The sequence below is a fragment of the Peromyscus leucopus genome, chromosome 11 (genome assembly GCF_004664715.2).
Source record: "Peromyscus leucopus breed LL Stock chromosome 11, UCI_PerLeu_2.1, whole genome shotgun sequence".
NCBI classification, from domain to species: Eukaryota; Metazoa; Chordata; class Mammalia; order Rodentia; family Cricetidae; genus Peromyscus; species Peromyscus leucopus.
The window spans coordinates 12,349,222-12,368,503 of record NC_051072.1 but is presented as its reverse complement, the minus strand read 5'-3'; the positions used below and the strand labels follow the sequence as shown (position 1 = coordinate 12,368,503).

At 37.8% G+C, this 19,282-nt stretch overlaps 1 protein-coding gene across 3 annotated transcripts in view; it reads left to right on the top strand.

The window, feature by feature from the left end:
• Cdh12 (cadherin 12) overlaps positions 1-19,282 on the top strand; it is a 1,003,328-nt gene that overhangs the window by 583,643 nt on the left and 400,403 nt on the right. For all 3 annotated transcript variants that reach the window (XM_028868191.2, XM_028868192.2, XM_028868193.2), the window contains one exon: positions 11,915-12,060. The gene's annotated coding sequence lies outside the window, so the exon portion shown is untranslated. The remainder of the gene's footprint in view (positions 1-11,914; positions 12,061-19,282) is intronic.

The following is a 19,282-nucleotide window of genomic DNA, read 5'->3' as shown; positions in this document are numbered from 1 at the left end:
TGACCTTGAACTCACAGATATCTGCCTGCCTCTGCCTTCCTAGTGTTAGGATTAAAGAGGTAGACCACCACCACTCCCGATCTTTGATTAAAATACTGAATTTTTCCCTGATTTTTCCACCCAGACTCTTATTATACTTTTATTATTTTTGTCAAAATATGCTATTTACATTTTTAATTACAATCATTAAAATTAAATCAGAGAATTTCCTCTGATTTCATAATATAAGCAACATGCAATATTACTTGTTATTACACCAAATAACACATAATCTTTACAACTCAAGTTTAGATTCATTTAGGGTTATACACAGTGCATGAAGTGCCTGTTATTTAGTTATATGTTATTTATCGTGTGGGTATCCGTATGTGTGTGCTACTTGGGAGTGTAAGCATGCATTTGCCATGGTGGGCTTGCAAAGGTCAGAGGACAAATGTTGTCAGTTAGTTTCTTAAACCATGGAATCTAGGGATCAAACTCAAGTTATCAGGCCTCTGAAGCAAGCACTTTTACCCACTGATCTACCTCACTAGCATGATTTTTCTGTTATTTTTATAGCCAATAGCTAGTACGTCCTCATGGTTTATTCATTCCCTCACCAGGACTGAGAATCTCTTAAGTCATCCAGTATTGTTACTCCATATGAATTACCTAACCTCATATTTTATCATACATTTTCATCTGAAGGAACTGAGGCAAATCTGATTTTTAAACAACTAGGCTAAGGATGCAGGATTTCTGGGTACCATTCTGTTGTGTCACTTTAGTGTTAGGAAATAAACTATCAAAATTCCTGTTGTCTTCAGCACTGTTCTGAAGTCATTACCACATGTTTGATGTTCACTAGAGTGAAAGTGTTATACCAGACTTTCCACCAACATCCCGAGTTATGTTGAACCTTACGTAATTGTAGAGAGTTAAATTATTTTAATAAGGAAAACGGAGCCAATAAAGCAGAAAGAAGACATCTATTCCCTATGATGTGGCCGCAAATTATTGACTTTTATGAAGAGTGAGAAAGAACAAGTTGGCAGGAGATGAAAATGGGCATTACAGTCAGTGCAAATGAATGGGGGATGAAACATGGCATGTAGAGGTTAATAGAGTCATCAAAAGGTCTCAGTAAAGCATTCTATTTTATAATCAAGTAAATAAGAATAAGACGGATCTTTTGATAGCCACCCTGTAACTAGCTCAAGTTTATGATGCTACATAAGGTAGTTTCATCTTACAGCCTGTCAAATCCAGTTAGAGGCTCAGGAAGCACAACTGTTTTTCTATAATACAATATCACTGGCTATAGACTAGATGCTGAAGATATGCTAGGAGGGATTTCAGTACTCGGCATAGAAAAGCTAGGAGCCAATGGAAAATGATAGATATGCATCAGGAAGTAATTAAGCATTTCACAGCCCTTATATTTTGAACACTGATGGCATTTATTCCTCTATAAAATTTTACTAAACTATTATCTGGATAGGTACTAGGACATTAACTTTAAAGTCATCCTAAACTGTGATTGAATAGAGAATGCTCTGTATGATTTGAGAGGCCATTAGAAATACAGAGCAGGTGATTTTATTCCTTATTCCATCGGGTTTCTTTAGAAAACAGGTAATGGTTAGGGCTTCATAGATGGGTCAGTGGTTAGAAGAAAGCTTGCTGTTTTTCCTTAGGACCAGAGTTTGGATTGCAGTCTATACTAGCAGTTCATAAATGTCCTGTAAATACAGCTCCAGGGATCTGACACTGTCTTCATACTTCCTTAGGCAACTGCACTTACATATGTATACACACACACACACACACACACACACACACACACACACACACACACACACACACTTTAATGCTAAATAAAAGTAAAATCAGAAAAAGAAAGTGAAGATATGTAAATTTTAGATTATTATGGACATGATAGGATATTAATATTTTAATTATTGTGATGCTTTGTTAATGATAAAATCAGAACAAATGGCAGTTTTCCTTATTTATTCACAGGTAACATATTCAAATAAGATGTATGCATTTGTTATAAGTTATATATGTTTTAAGGAATTTTACATCTTGAATCCATCTCCATAAGCAAAATATGGACCATTTCTACTATCCATAGAGATATGTGCCTTTCCCATCTGTCACTCACTTGTATCCACCAGCAGGTCAATCGCCTACCAACTGTCTATCGTTATGTTTACATAGTTTTGAATTTTATCTAAATACAGGATATAGTTTATTTATGATTTTTTCCTCACCAACTTAACCAGGTGATGATTCAGTTTTCAAGAATGTGACCAGTTTCCCCTTTAGGCTCTCTGTTGGACAGTACTCCAGTCTGGGAACATATTAGAACTCATCTCTTCCTCTCTTGATGGCTATGTGGACAATCTTCAGTTTGGGGGCTGTTGTGAATATCTGAACACTGGCATATAAAGGTCTGTGTATAGATACATGCTTTCTTTAATTTGGGATGATAATTTCAGGAGAGGACTAGTTACATCATACATGTAGGCATATGTTTAACTCCTTAAGAAATTACCAAATTATAGTTTCAACTTAATTGTACATTTTTATTCCCATCTGTTGTTGGTTGTTTTTGCTTTTTAGTGGGGCCCGCCACCTAGCTCTCAAATAAATCACACATGGAGGCTTATTCTTAATTTTAAATGCCCAGACTTAGCTTGATTTGTTTCTTGCCAGCTTTCCTTAACTTATCCCATCTACCTTTGGCATCTGGGCTTTTCCTATTCTCTTACTTCTGTAACTCTTACTCTTTCTCTGTGGCTTGTTGTATAGCTGGGTGGCTGGCCTCTGATGTCCCTCTCCTTCTCTGGCTCCTTCTCCATCTCTTTTTCTTCTCAGAGTTCTCCTTCTATATCTACTCTCTGCCTGCCAGCCCTGTCTATCCATTCTCCTGCCTCACCATTTGCCATTCAGCTCTTTATTAGACCATCAAGTGTTTGAGACAGGCAAAGTAAGCTTCACAGAGTTAAACAAATGCAACACAAGCCAAAATAACACACCTTAAAATAATATTCCACAACAGACATCAGCAATATAAGACTGCAAGTGTTTCACATATTTGCAAGGACTTGATAATGTCAGTTGTTTTCTATTTATTCTGATTAATGAGTCTAATATGCAGATGATTATAGGAATGAGTTTTAAAAATAATGATATAAAGTTGATTTTTTGGGGGGACTCAAACTATATGAATAAAGATGTATTTGAATGTAAACCCAGCAACAGAGTCTGTTGATACTGCTTATTACATATTTGCATCACATCTTTCCACTTGTAAGTCTACTGTTTGTACTTTTATGTTCTCCAAAAAGACTCATTCTCTCTGAACAATAGAAAAGGTAATCTTCTGTTTTGATAACCAATACTACACATGCATATATTTTAATGTGCAGTTGTTCAACAACTTTTTAAAATTTTATTAACCAGGATAAAATATGTGTGGTTTGTACCTTGTAGCAATAATTTTGGTCATCACAATTTTCACCAGATCAGAATGAATCTAAAATTATATATTATTATCAAATTATTCATATCATGTATTTCCTTTTATATAGACTTAATGAGTATATATAAAAATACAAAATATAATAATTCTGAGCTAACAAGAAAGTTTTAAACTGCCAAGTAAAAATATCCACTGGAAGCCCTTTTCCTATTAATTATTCAATACTTTTTTTTATTATTTTAGTGAGAATGTACAAAAATGGCTTAAATGCACTTATATTATTCTTTATGTATGTGTTCACTTTTAAGTTAATTCTTCATCACTTTAATCAAAATGACTTCTGTTTCTTTGACCATAACAACAAATGTGGAGAAAATAAAGCTAAGATTTGATTTAGTTAGACAAAATCAACTAAATCCTTCTGAAGAAAAATGTTATAATTATATAAAAATTGCCGAAGAACACTGATAACCTTGATTTTTTTCACTTACTCTGTGTACAACATAAAATCAGCAACCCATATCTGATTCATAAATTACTTTGAACTATGAAATCAAAATATTCTTGTTATAATGTTATTTATAGAACGAAACAATTAAATTGCGAGGGGCACTGAGAGGTGAGAGAGGGGAGAAAATGTGTGTTTGCATATAACCTTTTGTTCTTGAGTGCCTGATTATTTCTGCAGGAGGCAGAAAGGATATCACAAATTATTAGTTGGATAATGTATTTTGGAGCTGGCTGAAATCTTAAAGTTAATATACTTTAATTTCCTCACATTTCCCAGTGAAATTATTAACTGTAAGCTTTTTAAATGTCTGAAGGTTATAAAGCCAGTTAGTGGAAGAATTCTGACTGTAGTCCAAAACTTCTGATAGCATGTTGAATTTTATTGCCCACTAAATTTTTGTTTGTTTGTTTTTTTGTTTTAGGTTTTGTTTTGTTTTTCGACATAGGGTTTCTCTGTGTACCTTCGAAGCCTGTCCTGGAACTCACTCTGTAGACCAGACTGGCCTTAAATTCACAGAGATCCACTGGCCTCTGCCTTCTGAGGGCTGGGATTAAAGGCATGCACCACCACTGCATGGCCCCCTGCTACAAATTTATCACTTTTCAATTTCTTGAGTGTACATAAGAGAAGCTACTCTCAATAATGTGAAAAATATCCCTTAAATGTTAGTAAATATAACTATGTAGCTTCCATGGTTTAGACTGAAGCAGAAATTGCTGTAACTTGTGAGAATCTATTAGTAATAAGAATATATTTATGGGACAGTATTAGCTTGTTGCTGATGCTACATGATCAATTTTTACTATGGTATTTGTTCAGTTTTTACCCTTGAAACAACACCAACGCTATAGAATTTATTTCCTCCTGACGAGTAAATCCACACAAAAAATTTACAATAAAGTAACAATTGAATATAAAGGCATATGGAAACTTAAAATTAGTACAAGAAATGTAGATGCACATTGAGAAAAGTATCTTAGCATATTCCAAATGTAAGTAAAAATAGCCAATATCAGGCAAAGTGTGTGAGCAACCTAAACAAAAATCCCAGGACATATTGACTGTAACTCGTTGGCTCAGGATAATTTTTCTTTCACCAAATGGTGGATATCATCTACATTATTTAGGATAAACCTAAATAAGTGTACTTTGTAGTAATATTTTTGGAACATTTCAAATGGGTATTTGAATGTCTATACTCATTTGGTGGCTATTTTGCTACAGAATGATTCAGATGATCATATTTACTAGACAGGAGGAAACAATAACACTTTCCTGAAAAGGAGATGCACTAGCTGACTTTGTGTGTGAACTTTACACAAGCTCTGATCATCAGAGAGAAAGGAACCTCTGTTGAGGAAATGCCTCCATGAGATCCAACTGTGAGACATCTTTGTAAAAATAGTTATCAGTGGGGGAGTGCCCAGCCAATGGTAAGTGGTGCCATCCCTTTGCTGATGGTCCTGGGTTCTGTAAGGAAGCAGGCTGAGCAAGCCATGCGGAGCAAGCCAGTAAATAGCACTCCTCCATGGCCTCTGCATCAGCTCCTGCCTATAGGATCCTGCCCTGTTTGAATTCCTGTCCTGACTTCTTTCTGTGATGAGCAGCAATGTTGAAGTGTGAGCCAAATCAACCCTTTCCTCCCCAACTGACTTTTTGCTCATGGAGTTTGGTCACAGCAGTAGAAACCCTGAGACATGAGACGACTGGGTTTCTTACCAAATAGCAAAGTCCAAAGGACATATACTTGCCTTTTTTATTTCTCATTTTCTTGTTACAGAAATATGATAAAAAAATACTTAAGATAACCTATTTCCTAAGATTTCTGTAAGAATAAAACGTGATAATAGGTAAGAGACTTACTGGCAAAGTTTAAAGACTGAATTAATTTGAGTGATCATCATTCCTTTATAGACAGAATTTTTTTATAAGACATATTAAAAAGCTGTGGTCAAAACATTTCTCTGAAATCTTATGAATATGTCTAGTAATTTCAAAGAAAGATGAAATGGTTGTATTTAAGTCTGGTTTAGGAGCTTCTAGATAAAGCTTGGATTGTAAAAATCACACTAAATTTGGCTTAGTTAATACATATTTCAATAAATATTTTGAAACAGTCAGTTTTCTATTAAAAAACAATCACTATATTTGAGAATGTTAATGAAGCAACAAAATGACAGTGCTTTTTAATTTTAACTGTTTTTATTTTTTATTTATTCTAGTTATCTCATTTTCCTTTTCTCCTTCCATCTCCTCCTATTGTCCTTCCTACTTCTTCTCAAATCATGGTCCTTTATTTTTTAATTATTTTGTTACACATAGAGATAAACATGCACACACACACACACACACACACAAACACACACACACACACACACACACACACACACGCACACATATCCTGTTGAGTCCATTTTGTGTTGCATGGATGTATTTGTTTTAAGGGCTAACCACTTGATATTGGACAACCGATTAACCAATTAGGAGATTGGGGAAGATTAGTTCTCTCTTCTTCACTGGGGTTAATTGCCTATAGTTTTTCATCTAGAAGTGGTGCCCTGAGAGATCCCCCCTTCATGATAATTTGGTGGGTATGGCTTCCCTTCCTATCTTGAAGATACTGTTGCAAAGCAGACTTCCTGTTTCTCTGGCTCTTATCTTTCTGGGCCTTCCTTAAGATGTTACTTGAGCATTAGGTGGTTATTTGACCAAGATACACTATATGCTACAAACAACAAAACAAAAAACAAATTGCTATTTCTATAACTAGACTGCTACTCACAACTCCAGGGAGGTTACCAGGAAAACAGGACACCAAGAAAGACACAGGGATTGCCCAATGACAGAGAAATGGATGAGATCTACATGAACAACCTGGACATGAGTGGAGGTAATGAAGGGCAAGGGTCGAGAGAAAGAGAGCTTAGTGGTGTGGGAGATCCCAGCTGGATCAAGAACAGAGAGGGAGCACAAGGAATAGGAGACCATGGTAAATGAAGACCATGTGAGAATAGGAAGAAGCAAAGTGCTAGAGAGGTCCACAGAAATCCACAAAGATACCTCCTCAATAGAATACTGGCAATGGTTGAGAGAAGGCCCGAACTGACCTACTCTGGTGATGGGATGGCCAAACACCCTAATTGTTGTGCTAGAATCCCCGTCCAATGACTGAGGGAACCAGATGCAGAGATCCACGGCCAGGCCCCGGGTGGAGCTCCGGGAGTCCAATTGGCTCGAGAAAGAGAAGGGTTTGTATGAGCGAGAATTTTTGAGACCAAGGTTGGATAAAGCACAGGGACAAATAGCCAAACGAATGGAAACACAGGAACTATGAACCAAAAGCTGAGGGGCCCCCAACTGGATCAGGCTCTCTGAATAGGTGAGACAGTTGATTGGCTTGATCTGTTTGGGAGGCATCCAGGCAGTGGGACTGGGTCCTGTCCTCAGTGCATGTGCTGGCTGTTTGGAACCTGGTGCTTATGCAGGGACACTTGGCTCAGTGTGGGAGGAGGGGACTGGACCTGCCTGGACTGAGTCTACCAGGTTGAGCTGAATCCCCAGGGGAGTCTTTGCCCTGATGGCAATGGGGGGTGGACTGGGGGCAACACGGGGGGTGGTGGTGAGGGGGAGAACAAGGGAATCCGTGGCTGATATGTAAAATTAAATTATAAAATTAAAATAATTAATTAAAAAATTGGTCATTCTAGACATAGTTTAGTTTCAGGCTCATTTAATTTTGAATTTTACTTTCTAATAATATATACGCTGATATATCCTAATATATTAAAAGCAAAACTAACTGGGGAGTGGTGGCTCCCACCTTTAATCCCAGCCTTTGGGAAGCAAGTTAGGCAGATTTCTGTGAGTTTGAGACGAGCCTGGTCCACAAATCCAGTTCCAGGACAGCCAGGGGAACACATAGAAACCCTGTCTGGAAAAACAAAAACATCAAACAACAATAACAAAACAAAACAATACAAAGAAAAACTATTGCAAAGAAATGTTTATTCAGTCATAAAACATACAACAAAAATGCCAAAGTAATTTTCTTATTGCATTGGAAGTATGTATTTTTTTGTTTTTAAGATTTCCTTTTATTTATTTTTTGTGTCTTTTACATCATGCATCTAGATCCCATTCATTTTCTGGCCCTGCATATCTGCTCTCTGTAGCCGTCTACTTCCCCCATCCCCCAACCCCTGCCAGATAAAGATTAAGAGAAAAAAGAAAAGAAATAAAAGCGAAAAAAAAAAAAATCTCGCCATGGAAGCTGTAGTGTGACACAGTGAGTCACACAGTTAAACCCTTTTGTCCCTGTATCTTTACTTGCAAGTTAGTGTTCATTGTAAAGAGTCATTGGTCTTCCAAGGCCTCTGGTTTCTGCTACACTATCAGTGCTGGGACTCCTTTTGGTTATGCTGCTGTTGCCCTGTGTTGTGGAGATCCTGTGGCTTTGGGTCCGTAGGACAGGTCTCTTCATCTGCTCCAGCAGTTCACAGATGGGATGGATATTGGGGTGGACCAATGCATAACCCTGGTTCTGGGCCTCCGTAGTTGCAGGGTTGGTCAGTACACTAGCTCTCCCTTGTCCTCACCACCAGGGTGCGCTCTCCTGCATTGCCTTGGTAAGTTCACCCTTTGTAGCCCAGGGACTAGACCAGTTCTCCTGCTCTCATGTCCTCAGGGTCAGATCTCCCACATCTACACCTTCAGGGCCAACTCTACTGTCTTGCCCCGGCGTGGTGTAGGGGACACTCTCCCTAGTGCTGTAGCAGATTTACTTTTGTTTTCTAAAATAGAAATTTAATAAATATCAATTGAATCTTTATAGTTACAGTTAACTGTCCTAATTCTGTATTTTCTGTATACTGCCTGTTTAGCATCGATCAATTTATTTATATTCTCCGAGCTTTAATTAACACAATAACTGAAAGCCAGCAAAATGGCTCATTGGTAAAGGTGTTTGAGAGCATGTATAACCACCTGAGTTAAACCCCCAGAATCCACATGGTTCAATGAGGTAACTGACTTCTAAAAGTTGTCCTCTGACCCTGCAAACTCACAGTAATTTCTGAAAAAATAATTAAAGGATGGTAAAGTGTAGTTCACCGGTTAAAGCTCCATATTTCATCCATGAGAGCGACAGCTGAAGTTCATTGAGAACACATGGGATGTCTCAAGTATCTAATGTGTGGTACCTAGTGTACTGGCTGGTTTTGTGTGTCCACTTGACACAAGCTAGAGTCGTCAGAGAGAAAGGAGCCTCAGTTTAGGAGGCCCCCTGCCTCCATGAGATCTAGCTGTGAGGCATTTTCTCAATTAGTCAGCAATGGGGGAGAGCCAGGCCATGGTGGGTGGGTGGTGGTGCCTTCCATGGGCTGGTGATCCTGTGAGTTCTATAAGAAAGCAGGCTGAGTAAGCCAGGGGAAGCAAGCCAGTAAAGCAGCTCTCCTCCATGGCCTCTGCATCAGCTCCCGCCTCCAGGATCCAGCTCTGTTTAAGTTCCTGTTCTGAGTTCCTTCAATATGAACAGAAATGTGGGAGTATACACCAAATAAACCCTTTCTCCCCAACTTGCTTTTTGGTCATGGTATTTGATCACAGCAATAGAAACCCTAATTAAGATAATTAGTACAATCACATCACTCATGTCTTTTCATGTTCTCCTCACAAAATTGTGTTGTTCTTTTCATAGTCACATAAACCCATTTAGAGTTTGGCATAGATTAATATATACTGAAGACACAATAGGTTAGTGAAAGGTCTTGCTTGAGAATGCAATGTCTTGGTAGGAGTATTATTACATTATTCAGTCAAACATCTTCTCTGGCACGATGGTACTTTCTGACACACCTGCCATCCTTTTCAATGGTAATTGATGTTGGACAGGGTTCAGGAAAATAAGTACAGTGTTAAAGCTTTAAAAAAGTTTTAAAGAGGCCACTATTTAAGTGAATGTGCTCTGAACGGGACTTTGATCAATATAGGTGCAGAGTGCTCTAACTGCGTGGACAAGTACACACCAGAGCCATGAAATGTAACCGGGTATCACTTGTAAGTGCCCTGTTACAGCCTAGCTGGGACGCTCTGTGAAGAAATTAGCAGTTGTATTTCCTGTTTGCTATTTATGGGCCGGGTGCATTAATTTCGATTTAAGGAGCCTCATTTCTGCTGGAGTCCGCCACTGCCTGTCTATAATTGGATAATGGGCTTCCTGCTTAAGAGTAGCAAGAGTTGCTTCCTTCTCCTGAAGTGAATTGATCAAGTTTTTTCACCTTCAGCTCTCACCCTCCACCAGTTGAGGGAGCACCAGACCTCTTCACAGGAGGCTGGAGCAGCCCCTCCTTCTGGGACCTCTCCCTAGGAATCTGTGCCTTCTCCCAGTAAGAGCACAGCCTGGTGCGCAGCAATTCAGTCCTCTCTTTGAGTTTTCCTCTTCACCAAGAAGTTGCACCAACGAGTTAAGTCTATGAATGAGACAAATCAAAAGGGAAAGTTTATTTGGTGTGTACAGGGCAAATAAATCCCCTGTTGTGTATGTTTGGGACATTTTGTTATATGGATTTGAGAGTTTTCTCAAATACACGTGAATACAGCAATGCAAGAAGAGCCCCCCTCCCTCCCACACACCCACCCTACACACACCAAGGGGATGCCATATGTCCCAGTTGAGACCTACATGGAGAAGACATGCTGAATATGTCACACAGTATTATTGTGAGAGGACAGTCATCAGTTTCCTCTCTGGCAATGAGAATTTTCTCACCCTCAAGACATGCAAATGACTTTTTTCATCTGTTCTTTTTATGTTATTTGCATAATTTTCTCCTGCAAAAGTGAGAGCTGTCAGAAATTAACCATTTGGGGCTTCAACATTCAGTTCTGTGACCTTTCCCAGAGCATTACATCTCTCCGGGGATCAGGGAACTTTGGATGTGAGAGAGTAGAGGATACTGAGAAGTGAGCAAAAGGGTGGATGATGGATGAGGAGCAGCAGGTAGGTAGAGATACCCCACTACATTTAAACAGTCACTGGGTATTTATTCCCTTGGATACAAGTACCATTGTTGCTATTTCTTTCCTTCCATCAGCATTTACAGATAATAGGGAAGATGTCTCTGTTAGGTGCCATAGACTCTTCTGTTGTTACTCTGGATAACCACATAAACCTTTTTTTTTTTTTTTTTTGAAAATGTGATGTTAATATAAAAATGCTTTTCGAAAGAGTGCAGGGGCAGCACTCTGTTTTGCATGCTTTGGTTTGTGTGCTCGTGCCTTACAAAACTGCCAGATATGCTTATTTAGTATGAATACTACCTTTTTACAAGTCAGAGAGTTGCCCTCTGGAGGGCTGTAATAAACCTTTAAAGTCATTTTAGTTAGACAAAGGTTGATATATGTAGCAGGCTAGGGGCAAAGGCAAATCCAGCTATCTCTTTTATCACATTGCTTTAAACATGTTTCAGCTTTAGGCTTGGCTTACAAATCAGTCCGATCAGTCCAGTAATTGTCTCACTGCGCCTTATATCTAACACGAATGCATCTTGCGAAATCGGCTGGAGAAAGCCGATTTGCTGAAGTCCTGCAATGGCTAACACTGTGTCTAATCACCCTATAAATTATAGTCATAGTTGTAGTTTATCCATCAGGCTGAGAAAGACCAGTTTCCCAAGTGGCCTTGGTTCCTTTTCTGATTCCCAGGAGACCCACAACCCCTCCGCATGCTTTGCCTGCACGCAGGGAGCGTTGCCTGCTAATCAGGTCAATGAATACCGCCTGGCTCCAGGGACCTGACAGGCGTCCATCACAGCAGTTAGGGAGCCTGCAAACAGTGCAAGCTCACGGAGAAACTCCCGCTAGAAAACATCGCTCAGTCCTCATTTACTCACTGGGAATCTCCAAGGATTTCAGCTGATCTTTTTTTCTCCCTTCAGACAGCGAGGAGCTTGGCATAAACACAGGCAAAGGAGTACAGCGCGCTGCCACTCCGTGGGTGTTGATTGAAAACTTCGATCTCCCCACCGTTTCACGGTTGATCTGAAGGATTTCTCACTTGATCACGGAGAGTATTTCAATTAAGGTAAGTGCTGCTGCGCCTGACTGGCTGCATCGCGCGGTATCTCTGCACGGAAAGTTCTTACTGTCTGCGCTGACATTCTGCACTGCAGTAAGTGGCTGTCTATGGCAGGGCAAGGCTTAGTTTTACAAGCAAGTGTCCTGGATGCGAGCCTGCATTTGGGGATAATGGCATTTCAGAGGCGTTCTTATCAAATCGGATAGTTCTGCTTTTCATCAAAAGAAAATAAAAGGTTATGTGAAGAGGTGGATGACTTCTTTTCCTTCTTGAATAATCTGATAAGAGCCCTGCAGGGTGCCAAGGTAACTTGATTTTGCTTGAGGTTGTTCCTTGATGTCAGAGATAAAACTGGGCTCTGAAACCTTCTTGAGGGCAAAGAAATTTGCAAATACTTTCTGAGATCCTGTCCAGGTCTGTACTTCAGCAATGTCTCCGCACTTCCTATAGGTGTAAGGACGCAGGGCTGGATCTCTGAGAGTTTAAAAGTATGCATTTAAGAACTGAAATTTAAATGTGAACAGTGTCTGATAAATTTTTCAGAGAAATTAAGCTACAGGATTGATTATTCTAATGGCACAGTGTATAGTCCTTATGCAAGATAGATGGAATTCTCTTATTAGATAAGTTTTGAAAAGAAAATACTGCTTTCTGAAATGTTTATTTTTAAGGAAGGTAATTTAAGGATATATGTTGAAATCTCAACTTCTAGGTATATTATTTCTGAGGTTATTTCTGTTATCCACCTATAGCAAATTGAGGTTAGGTTAACAGGTCACACATAGTTTAGGGCAATTATCCACCTACTTTCAGTAAAATAGTTCATCTTATTTCTTCTGTATCCATTCCTCTTTGCAATTTGTTCAAGGTACCTAGAAAGATCATGGTAAAACTTTTTCCAATATTAACTTGAATTATGTAAACTTTTCCCATTCCTCTTTAGTTAGTACATGTAAATATAGCCTGAAGTACTGTTACCACACTATGGGTAATATGACCAAGATAAACAAGATATTTTGTTCATTAAATTTACAGAGGCTCTATTGATTATCACTCTTAACATGGGAGAATAGTGACTGTGTACCTTGCTATTGTGTGGGTCAATTACCATAAAATCATTTTTAAATAATTAAATACACTATTTAAAATACAATTGCATGCTGTTACATTACTTTTTTTGTACTGAATTTCAATAACTAATCTGAAATATTAAAGTGCAAGCAAAATATCTAACTGCTTTGTGTGTATTATTTGTCATGGTATCCCAAAAGTGTTTTTAAAGTGAAAAGTCATATTTCCCAAATGTTGACTCCACTTTCTTTCCATAGGTATCTTGAGATGGGAAGTCCTATAAAGATGTCAGAACACTGGTTGTATTAATTCCCTGTGCTTCTGCAATTCCCCATGGGAGCTATTCAGTCCAATGCTGTTGCTATTGCTTCCTACACAGGAATAAAATATTTGCAGAAGGACCGTAGGCTTGTGTGCTTGATAGTTGTCTGTGTTTTCAACCTATGCCTGAAGATAATTTGCTATTTCTATTGCACTGAGATGTCTATCTCTTTGTTGTGATAGGGTGGCTTCTCCAAGATTTAAAGATAACTGTGGAAAATTGTCTTCATTGTAATCACTACCCAGGGTAGCTTTATTCACCTCTATTCTTTTAATCAAACTAGGTAAAGAGGAAAATAACCAAAACATGTTTGATATTAAATCATTTTCTTACTGCTAGCATCAGTTCAGTATTATAGACTATCCCATGTGCTAGTTCAAGCTGATGGTAACTTCAAACCTAATGAGCTTTTAAGGGGCATTCTGGTCAATGAAGTGTATGGCCATCAAAGAACAGATATAGTCTGTTCTAATGTATTTACATAAACATGAAAACAAAGGACTTTTACCGTTGCTGTTATTTTTTTTTAAATTTTCATCTTATGAACAAGTGAGGGAATGGAGAAAGTCTTGTGAGCAAGTGGAAATTAGTAGTTCAAGTCTTCAAGATGACTCAGCAGGTAAAAGTGTTTGCCACCAAGGCTGGGAATCTGAGTTTAATTCCCAAATGGTGTACTGAGAGGAAGGATCCCTGCAAATTGCCTTTTCACCTCCACATGTGCACTGTAGCACACGTATGTGCATTGATGCATGGATGTACATGTGTACACGCATACACACATACACACACTAAATAAATAAGTAAATAAATTAAAACAGTTTAAAGGGAATTTAGCTATTATTTTAGGTAGAATGTATGAATTACTTTTCTCCAACTTACTATATTATTGCCACCTGCCATACATCTAGGAGCTATGTGGATTCTCAATTTCCTTTTGCTTGATTAGAATGTATTCCTTCTGCAACATCAGAAAGAATTTCATGGCCCACATTGACACAGAATAAAGCAGTTCTTAAAAGCAAAGAACTGTTGCAACTTCATGAAATTTAGAACGGGACTAAAGCTCAATGGCAGAGCGTTTGCTTCATGTATGTGAGTCCCTAATATCAAATCTCAACACACTCTCTCTCTTCCACACCCTCTCACACACGCAAACACATACATATGCATAATGATTTTAATCCAGAGTCACTTTTAGAGAATTGAGATTAAAAAGAAGCCAAGAATTACCCATATTCATCCAAAGACAAATATTAGGCAATACAGAGATTATCTTATTTGGAAATGAATGTGAGAAGTGAACTCAAATAAAACGAAACAGCATTTAATAGATTTAACAAATTTTATTTAAATTTAACAAAGTTTATTTGCTATTTATCAACTTATGTAAACATTCTTATATTAATAAACAATGTCTATGTCTATATTTTATCAATACCCATATTTCTATACAAAAATAGGTGCAATACTATTTGATGAAAATGGAGAGATGCCATAAAATTAATATTAAGCTGGAAATCTTAATATGATTCACTGACAAACCCAAGGTTGTCCTAAAATTGCAAGTGTAAGTTAGCTCATATGACTGTGATGTGTGATAATATCTTTTGTTCAAATTATCTGTTAAAATCTAAAAACTAGCATGTAGAATCTAGAAACATGACTTAGTACATAAGAGCTCTTACTACTCTTGCAAAAAACAAACCAGCAAATAAACCGAATTTGCTCCCCAGTATCGATGACAAATGGCTCACAAAATTTCTGTAATTCGAGTTCCAGTGGATTCATTGCCTGCCTTTGTCCTCCATAGGCACCTGCGTGAATATGGTATATATACATATACTCAAGCCATACACAATACAGATGAAAAATATTTTAAATACAGATTGTACTACCTATTGCACAAGGTCCAACAATGATGAGAAAGATAATCAAGAATGTGTATATATATTACACACACATCCACACACACACACATCCACACACACAGACATTTGCACATATGCAACAGTAATCTATATCAATAAGCAGAATTTTAATCATCTTAGTTTTATTGATTCATACATTTTGGCTAATTCTACATTTATATAAGCTGACAGAGAATTAATATTACAGCCATTAATTTATTCCTAACATATGCATATGGTAGGTAATGACTTGTCTTGCAAAAAAAAAAAGCAGAAAATAGTTTACAGGTGGAAATCATAGTTACTTAGATCAAAATTAGGTGGTCTTCACATTTTAGACCAGAAGTAAATGTGACTCGTCTCTCAGTCATTGCAAGAGTACCTACTGATACTGGGTATCTGTACTGTTGACTTTAAATAGAAATTGCTTTGTGGTTGTTACGCTATAAGGAGCCTGAGATAAATCTGAGAGCCACAAAGATGGCAATCTGGAGAAATCATATATAAGCTGCACATTTAAGATAGTTAAGATAAGTCTTATGTGTTATAATAGACAGACTATAAAATACTGATACATTTTCCAACTTGCCTCATTTTTATCTCATTAGTTGTGTAAGTTCAGTTAACTAATTCAAATTGGGAAAACATCTTTGCTGTACAAATTAAACATTATAATGGACTTAATAACTTATATAACTATCATCTTTCTAGTCAGTAGGTAGAGTACATCTATGGGTACATGTTCTGCATGTAACCTTGCTCAAAGCCTGACCCCACCGAGAACATGCACTTGTTCTGTAGCCTTGGACAAATAGTTAAGGTAGCTGAGCTTTGTTCTTGTGTTCTTTGAAATGGTAATAATTATAGTATCTCTCCTATAGATCTATTGTGACACAGAAAGGAGATAATTGGTCTAACTCATAATCTGTCACTTGTTCTGAAAATGATAGTAATGTGAAAAGGAAGAAGCATTTCTCTTCATCCTTCACTTAACTTATCTAGGATAGATAATTGCCATGTCCTTCTGGCAGTAATAAACAACATGGACATAATCCCCGGGGTCTGGGTCTTTACACTGTACTTACAGCAGAACCTTTGCATTAAGAAAATACAATTTCTTCCATTGGATTTTCACTGGTGAGTGAATGTGTCATGAAGGAATGTAATCTAAGAGTCAATTTAGAGAAAGCTTCCTACTTTGGACAGAGGACTAAAGTTGCAATTGAATCCTTTATTTTGATTCTTTCTAAAGAACACTGAAGGAAGTTACAGCTTTAAAACATGGAGTCAGAGTTAGACAGATCTCTGTGAGTTTGAGGCCAGCCTGGTCTACAGAGTGAATTCTTAGCCAGCCAGGGCCACATAGAGAGACCCTGTCTCAAAAAAAAAAAATTAACAGAAACCAACAAACAGCTATCAGTGAGGATAGGATGGACTACCGAGTAACTGATAGAAACTGAGAGAAAAGAATTGGATTTCTGACTTGAAAACCAAGAACAAGCCAGGCATGGTAAGGTGTGAGCCATCAGACTCAGGCTGGTTCTCTAGTCTCCTTCAAGTAGACCCTGTGTTAGTGCCACAGCATCTTTGAAAAAGCTTTAATGCCCTGTGGGTCAGTTCTTCCTGCTCTTCTTGTTCTTTTAAATTGCTCTATCATTTCTTAATTCCTACTTCTCTGCATTGTGTGTTCATATTGCCAGGTGCCTGGGAAAGGTCTATATTTTTATTGGAGTTACATTGAGTTTATGAATTTGGTTAGGAAAAGCAGGTACTTTTATGATAAAACCTTTCTATCCATAAAGGAGAATCTCCACTTATGTCTTTAAATGTGTTTCAATGAAGTTGTATAATATTTTTCATATAAAAAACCAGAGTCACTGTTTGACTGTTTTTATTGAACAGCTGACGGGATTACAGGGTAGGAAAAACTTAAACAATCAAAGTAGAGTTATGTCAAAAAGCAGCCATAGCTACTCAAAGCAGAGCCACTCATTTCTGTATGGTCAAGCATGAGCTTAGAATATGCTCAAGAGCCTGTAAGATTGAGTCCTTGTTCAGACGTGAACTATTCACTTTATATGATTTTTTTTGCTATCAGCATAATGAATATAGTTTGACTATCTTAAAGAAAATGCCCTTCATTTTAAAGTTGAATCTACTTCCTGTAAGCACATTCATGTTTTTATATAGGATTTAAATATTCTAATTGTAAATTCTGACCAGGATATTCTTTGTTGGGTTCTATCAATTTACCTCTCTACACAAAAATAATCAATTATTTTCAGCAACGAAATCCACTGTTTTCCATAGTCCAAGCTACACATCTTTATGATTCTCTATGTAGAAACTTATAGTGAATTATAGCAGCAGATTTTCCTTTTTCCTAATTTAGTAGATTGAGGGAAAAACGAAGAAGCAAAGTTTAGAGACATGATAAAATCAGTGTACATAGAAATGTGACCTAGTGGCTGGGATCATAATTATTCTCAGGTGATGCTGACAGAGAAATGTAGTGTATTGCTCTTGTCAACAAGCAACTTTAAAATACAAAGGGGCATGAAATTTCTCTGCAGATTCTTCTTAGGATTTCTGTGTCATGGTTTCAGATAATGTATTTCTTTGTTTTAAAATTTTATTACATTAATGTATTTGTGTGTGTGTGTGTGTGTGTGTGTACTTGCACATGCACACATATATTTACATGTTTGCGTATTAGCATATAACAGGTAAGTTATCATGGTTAAAAAAGAACATGAGTAAAGTCATTCTCTTATTTTACCATATAGGCTCCATAGACCAAACTCAGGTCTTGGGTTTTAAAGCTTGGCAGCAAGAAGCTTTATGAGCTAAGCCATCTTGCCTGTTTGAGATCTTAAACTTTTTTATTGAGAATTTTTTTATTCATTTTACATACCAATAACAGATACCCTTTTCATCCCTCCTCCCACTCCTTCCCCAGTCTTCCCCCCGCAGCCTTCCCTCCATCCCCTCCTCCGAAAAGGTAAGGCCTCCCCATGAACTTTAGACCAAGATCTTAAACTGCTAACATCCTCTCCAGGAAGGGTGGTGCTCCTTGTAGATGAAGTATATGGCTCTTACATTACCCCATCTTTCTCCTTTACCCCATAGTAGTGAAAAAGATGCAACATCTTTTTTAGTGACTAAATTTGACTTGTCTAGTCTTTCGAGGCTGCAGGTTGATGAGATTTAACAGGTATCTGTTCTCATCTCTAAGTGAACTGTGAGCAAAACTGGTGAATTGTCGAAAAGCCTCTGTGTAGCTCTCTCAAAGTGCCATTGTTGATTTTCACTGAAATTACATGTGAGCTTATTTCTTCACCCGTCTTTTTTATCATTTCATCCAAAATGTGACACCGTGTCCTACCTTTTAATCTCACATTTACTAAATTCTGTTTATTGATGGTTTCTGTAATGTGCCCATGAGCTCTAAGAAGAAAAGGCCATGCTCTGACCACTGAGGCAGATTCTATCATGCATTAAGAACTGTTTTGTGCCGGGCAGTGGTGGCACATGCCTTTAATCCCAGCACTTGGGAGGCAGAGGCAGGAGCATCTCTGTGAGTTTGAGGCCAACATGGGCAGGAAAGGCGCCAAAACTAGACAGAGAAACCCTGTCTCGAAAAACAAAAAAAAAAAAACAAAACAACAACAAACTGTTTTGTAAAGGAAGGAATGAGGACTGCCAGAAGCAGGAACAAGGCAGGTTAAGAACTTGCAGGGTCAATGCATCCTCCTATTTCACCTCTTAATCTTTCTACCTTTTTTCTTTTCAACTGAATAAACCATACAGAGTATACCCTACCTGGTGTGTCAAGTTATAAATACAACCAGCACATTTTCCACTAGCGTTATTCCAACCTGTGTATCTAATAAACATCTGGACCTTTCTGTCCTGCTTTCTAAATCCC